Source organism: Podarcis gaigeae (assembly GCF_964106915.1).
Source record: "Podarcis gaigeae genome assembly, chromosome: 7".
NCBI lineage: Eukaryota > Metazoa > Chordata > Lepidosauria > Squamata > Lacertidae > Podarcis > Podarcis gaigeae.
This window is the reverse complement of record NC_139683.1, coordinates 56241801-56248419: the sequence shown is the minus strand read 5'-3', so window position 1 is coordinate 56248419 and position 6619 is coordinate 56241801.

The window sequence follows — 6619 nt, the reverse complement described above, 5'->3', positions numbered from 1 at the left end:
AACACTTACTTGGTTTTTTTGGAGGGGGTTTTAATATCTTTAGTGCTGTTAGGACAAATACAGTTTTGAAAGCTAAAAATGTCTGCCGGTTCATTGAGAAGTGGGTTATTAACAAGTAGCGTATCATTTTCTTTCAGCTATTTGATTTCTCATTAATTGATTTAATGTAATAAATTAATTAGCATTGCCATTTTATTTGTTTTCACAGCTGCTTAGCTACAATGAATATTATTTTCTTAAATCAAGCCGTCATAAAGTGTTAATTATAAGTGTCTCTTTTAATAATAATCGTTCCTATGCAAGCTATAAAACCCTTGGAGAGAGAGAAAGTCATGGAAAGGAACAAAAAAAATTCCAGCTATTTCCACACAAAGAGAATACAGTAGTACCTCGGGTTACATACGCTTCAGGTTACATACGCTTCAGGTTACAGACTCCGCTAACCCAGAAATATTACCTCGGGTTAAGAACTTTGTTTCAGAATGAGAACAGAAATCGTGCTCCGGCGGCACGGCGGCATTAATGGGGAGGCCCCATTAGCTAAAGTGGTGTTTCAGGTTAAGAACAGTTTCAGGTTAAGAACATACCTCCAGAATGAATTAAGTTCTTAACCCGAGGTACCACTGTATGGGGTTTCCCATTAACCTGAAGCAATAATTTATGTTTTAGACACATCTCCATATTTTTTATATTCTGATGTACATAATAAACCTTTCTGCATACAGCATATCTTATTTCATGCATGTGGCCCTAGATGACATCCATATACATCCCTTCAAATAGCAGCTGAATTTAATAGCAGTATGGTGCCAATCTAAAAAGTCAGGAAGTTTGTTTTATTTATATCCAGATGACTCTCAACTTAAGCTGGGGTTACATTCTGAGGATCGCGGGTAAAGCCAAAATGGCATATAGTCAAAGCTCATTGAGTTTAGTGGTGAGTGGGATTGCCAAAGTCTTTCTCCTCCAGACACCAGCCCCCTTTCTGACCCATTTTTAATTTGTTTTTATCTTTTTGCCAAGTTTGTAAAGCTGAATTCATATATTTATTGCATAATTTATTTAATAATTAATTCATTGCATATTTGTTTTTCCCCTATACTTATCCAGATTGATTATGGCAGTGTACAACCATTATACTGTACCTCCCAGAAACCCCCACTGCCTTTTTATTCTGGCACCTCTGTTAGGTAGGTTCGGCTGCAAGTGCCTGGCTCAATGTAAAACAATTGAATTTCAAGGCTACATCAGGAGTTGTATTCCGCTCATTATACCAGACTGGCTTCCACCTGAAGCCCCTGGATCTGGTCTGTTTTATTTCAAGGCCAAAACAATGAGCAATCAAGCTTCATCTTCACAGCTAGTGCCCCATTTCTCAGCTCCCTGCCTCCTGACCCATTTGGCAAGAGAAGCAGCTACTATTCTGGAATGACTGAGGCACAGGTGGACTCTAGGCTACTTCACATTTGCATGCGGATCATTTGATGACCGCACCAACATCTAAAACAACAACAACAATCAGTTTCCTGTTTTTCACACTCTTGCATGGCTACCCATTCATTACTTTTGAAGGGAAACTGTTCAGAAGAAACTTAAACAATTACAAAGAACAATGTATTCATCTCATCAATGCAGTACGGTGCTTATCAGTATCAGTAGAAGCTTGCATGGGATTAGTTTCTCATGACAATTCCAATCAATGTTGATGCTCAACAACTGCTTAAAAATCCCAGAATTATAGACTCACCTGATTGTCGGTTGTCCTGAACCAAGGGGTATCTAGCAGTAAGTAACACTGGTGTACACGATCCCACGGCAGATGTTAGCACATAGTCTGGCAGACTAGTGGGTCCAAAGTCCAGTTAAGCCAGGTTCCTGGCTCTGCAGCTGATCCAGGAGTCAGGACACCTGGCGGTCAATCCCATACAAGCAGTCCTGAGGAGCTCCCTGGAACATCCAAGCTATGGTTTAACCAACATAGGAAGACACAGCACCTCAGCTCTGTTTCCCTTTGATACTTTGCATGCTAATTGCAGCATCTGGGCTTGACGAGGCATGTGCCCCTCACCTGTCCTCAGCCGACTCCTGCTGACAAATCACACACCTCCTCCCAGAGCTAGCGAGCCCCACCTGACCAGCTAGTGAGCTGAGCTGGGCGTCCTTGGCTGCCTCAGCCTCCAAGAGCATACCTCATGCTGCTCCTTACACCTCAGAGTCTGCCACGTTCAGGGAGATAGGGGCCCCTCCAGCTCTTTTGATGGGTGCTACTGGTCTGGTCCCTGTGCACTGACCCCCATTCCCTCATCATCCTCCATCACCCTGTGTGTACTTCCTCCCCCATCCCCTGCTTGCCCCAGTGTGTCCCAGTCATGGCTACACCCCTGGTTGTCGTGGGCCATGCAGCTTCACCCAGCTTCACCTGCTGAGTGACTCCACCAGCTTCACTCAGCTTCACCTGCTGCTGATCAGCCTTCTTGCTCCTGATGAGAACCAGCTGGCTCCAGCTTCCTTAAGCAGGATTTCCAGCCTCAATCAGCTGCTGGAAACAACATTCACCATTCCTGGCCAGACCTTGCTGCTTCTTGCTTCTCGTGACCTTGGACCTTCGGCTTTCTTGACCCCCAGATTGTCTGACTATGTGAACTGAGATACTCCTGACCTTAGGACTGGACTGAACCTTGCTTATGGACTCTCCCTCCAGGCTTGTACCCCCCTGACTTTTGGCTGGCTGGCTGGCTTCTCCCTCCACTGATCTCTGCCGTGGCTAGTGGTAGAAGACCATGACACTTCCCTACTGTCCTGCCAGTTCATGGCATTGGTGCTTTCAGGGAACCCTGTGCAGTGTTTTGAAGTCCTGACAATCAGCTGATCATTGGGGCTTCAAAGCATTCTGCGGGCCACCTGACATCAGGTACTTGATAGGTGGGCAGGCCCATGCACCAGTCAAACTTTATGAATGTGATCCTTTATGTGAACCGCCTTGAGACCTTCGGGTATAGGGTGGTATAGAAATAAAATAAAATAAACTTGGCCTGCATGGATTGAAGGGAGATAATGATCCAAGGAGAGGCCAGATCCAAGTATCCACCCCTGCTGTGGAAGCTGCATTGAGACGACCTATGGATAGCAGCCTGGGGACGCAGGTGGCACTGTGGTCTAAACCACTGAGCCTCTTGGGCTTGCCGATCAGAAGGTCGGCAGTTCGAATCCCTGTGATGGGGTGAGCTCCCGTTGCTCAATCCCAGCTCCTGCCAACCTAGCAGTTCCAAGCATGCCAAAAAGTGCAAGTAGATAAATAGGTACCATTCCGGTGGGAAGGTAAACGGCATTTCCGTGTGCTGCTCTGGTTTCAGTGTTCCATTGCACCAGATGCGGCTTAGTCATGCTGGCCACATAACCCGGAAAAACTGTCTGCAGACAAACACCAGCTCCCTTGGCCTGTAAAACGAGATGGTTAACATCAGGGGTCCTTTAGCTTTTTTACCTTTATGGATAGCAGCAAATGGTGCTTGGGGGACCGAAAAGAAAGGATGTAAGCTGAAAGTATTTCGGTAGTTTCCTCTGAATATTGTTATAGAGCAGCCATGTTCTAAATGTCCAAATGTCTATGGAACCTGAATTATAGGGCAGTCTTGGGCAGCATTACAATGATTAAATCCACTTAAAGAAAACTCTGCAGCAACGCTTGGATTTAATGCTGAACAATAGCATCATCATGATTGGTGTGGTTAAGAGGCTTGTTTAAAGGCAACAGGCATTATTTGCCATGGCTTTTAATTTCATACGGTTAAGAAAGGCGATGGGAAACTGACTTACTTGAGATCATATTATTATTTTCAACGTAAGTTACTTTGTTCCTTCCCCCCACTTGCATTTCCTTTAAGCAAAACAGCTTGACGGTTTTATTGCCCAAAACTCTCGACTTTGATTATATACTTACATAACCTGACACAGCGGATGGTTTTTATGGCAGTTGTTGTATGATTTGTATTTTTATAGTGCATCGAGGACAACTGAGAAATTTCCATTTGTGTTTAGGATCAAAACCTGTGTTTATTGAAATTGGCAGGAGGTTCTCCATCAATCTGAATGAGGAAGGGGGAGCAGAAAGAATTGGCCCCTGGCTCACCGAAGGTAGAATACTTGAACACAATGCTGATCATATCTAACATTAAACTAAATTAAATGCCTCAATAACCTGTTGTTTAAGGTAGGAAGGAAATGTTTGTGTTTACTATTACTTTTTTTTAAAAGGCAGGCTATAAAACCAGTAGGTTTCCTGTATACCTCTTAAATAAATGATCTTTTAATGGGTAACTGCTGATTTGGTACAACACTTTTCTTTCAAAAGCACTGAAGGTCTCAGTAGCCAAATTTTATCCCCCACCCCACCCCCCGTTCCACACCATACTTACGTTGAGCCTTTTGGAACATATCTCTGAAGTGATCACAACAGTAAATTGCTTGTGCTTGTCTGTTGATTGTGAAGGGAAGAGGGTGGTTAAGGGTAGAAACTGAAGAACTCTATTTATCCACAGGCTAGCAAGATTAAGTGGTGCTGGAAAGGGGACTGGACGACTCACAGCTTGACCAGTGACCTCCATCTTGACCTTGAGCTTGACCTTTACTGAGGTTCACTTCCACCTCTGTAAGAGGGAAATAAAAGGTACAATGGAGCCCATAGGCAGCTTTATCTCTGCCGAGATCAAGAGAGGCAATCGGCCGTAAACAGAGCTAACTACAGCTACCTGGTCTACTTAATTCGGTAGCTTTCAGTTCCGCAGAAGGAAGGTTTGTTGCCTGTAAATATGGACCACCATTAGCAGGTTGCCTTTTCTCTCACATGCCATATTAGCAACCACCATCACTAGCTTATGCTGATCACCATAAGAAAAATACGTCGGTTCTTGTGTTTTGTTGGCGCACCCTTCGAACTGGATTTTGCATCACGGAGCAAGAATAGGAGTTGATGACTGATGTGAAGTTGTCATTCATGTCAGCTGCCTTGTCAGAGGGCATTGGCATGGGAAGTATACACACTATCCTGGTGGTCCTATGTGATCCTTTCAGGCAGTACAGTATGTCATCCAGCTGTGGGGAAAGTGGCAATGATACACATTGCTCCTGGGGCCATAGCTCAGTGGCAGAGCAGAGACCTTGCATGCAAAAGGTCCCAGGCTCAGGGTCCAGGTATGGTTAGGAAGGTCTGCAGTCTAAAACCCTGGAGAATTGCTGACAGCTAGTGTCGGCACTAGGGCTACTCCCATATTATGTTTCATGAATGTGCAATCTGTTTAGGCCAGGCATGGCCAAACTTGGCCCTTCAGATGTTTTGGGACTACAGCTCCTATCATCCCTAGCTAACAGGACCAGTGGTCAGGGATCATGGGAATTGTAGTCCCAAAACATCTGGAGGGCCAAGTTTGGCCATGCCTGCTTTAGGCAGATAGCTGAGCTGTAGACTCACGTGTAACATTCAGTGAGTGGGCAGGCAGGTGCACCGGCTTGCCCAAGTAATTGAGGGGGCCATTGCCATGCAATGACCTCACATCATGTGTGCATGCCGCACAATGTGCTGATGTGTTGCATGCACGTGTGGCAAGAGCACACCACACACCGGATGTGCACAGTGTGAGCAAATCACTGTGGCATATTGAGGGGACCTGGTCCCCTCCTTGAAAATTTCAGGGGGGGGCAGAGTCCATTGGCCCCCCTAACTGGTGCCTCTGCCTATAGACTTATTCACACATTGCACTGAACAGTGGTACAATCTGTCTTTACACATGTACAATGTTTGTGTGAAAGATTGTACAATTTGTGCAGCTCAACTATTATAGATGCAGGGACACAGCTTGTACTCTCATTCAATGTAGCATGTAAACAACCCTTATGTACAAAATAGTGCAGCTGTACAAATCAACAAGGGGGCACTTTTTTCCACAAACACTTGCAGAGAGGACGCGTGCATCAGTGTAATGTGCTAGCAAGTCTCATGTTTAGCTGGCTGAGCCAATGATCTGCCTCAGCAGATGACATCTTTTGTATGGACACACAACTTTGGCCTGTGGCAGACCGCAGCACAGATGTATCACTATATACCAGGGTGGGGACACTCTGTGGGTCAAACCTCACCTAACAGGGGTTCAAATTTGTTTCTCTTAACTGAAGCCCCCTGTCCCCCCCTTGATGTCTTGCACAACATCAGGTGTGGGAAAGAGAAAGAGAGACGGCTGCCAAGGCCCAATCAGAAGCCTTAAAATGTTGTTCCCACTTGTGCCTTGTCAAGGGAAAGCAGTCTTTGCTGCTACTGCCCATCAATTAAGTCAAAACCTGCTGGATCAGCCGTTTGTGGTGTTTTGCTGTCCTGACTTCAGGGCTTCAAAGCACCCAGTCACTGTCTAGTAGCCAATTCTGTCCCTCAGCAATAAACCCTGAAAAGGATCTGGCCCATAGAACCAAAAAGTCCACTTTTTGCTTTTTACAGTGTGTTTATGACTGGGATAGGGACGCAGGTGGCGCTGTGGGTTAAAGCCTCAGCGCCTAGGACTTGCCGATCGAAAGGTCGGCAGTTCGAATCCCTGCGGCGGGGTGCGCTCCCGTTGCTCGGTCCCAGCGCCTG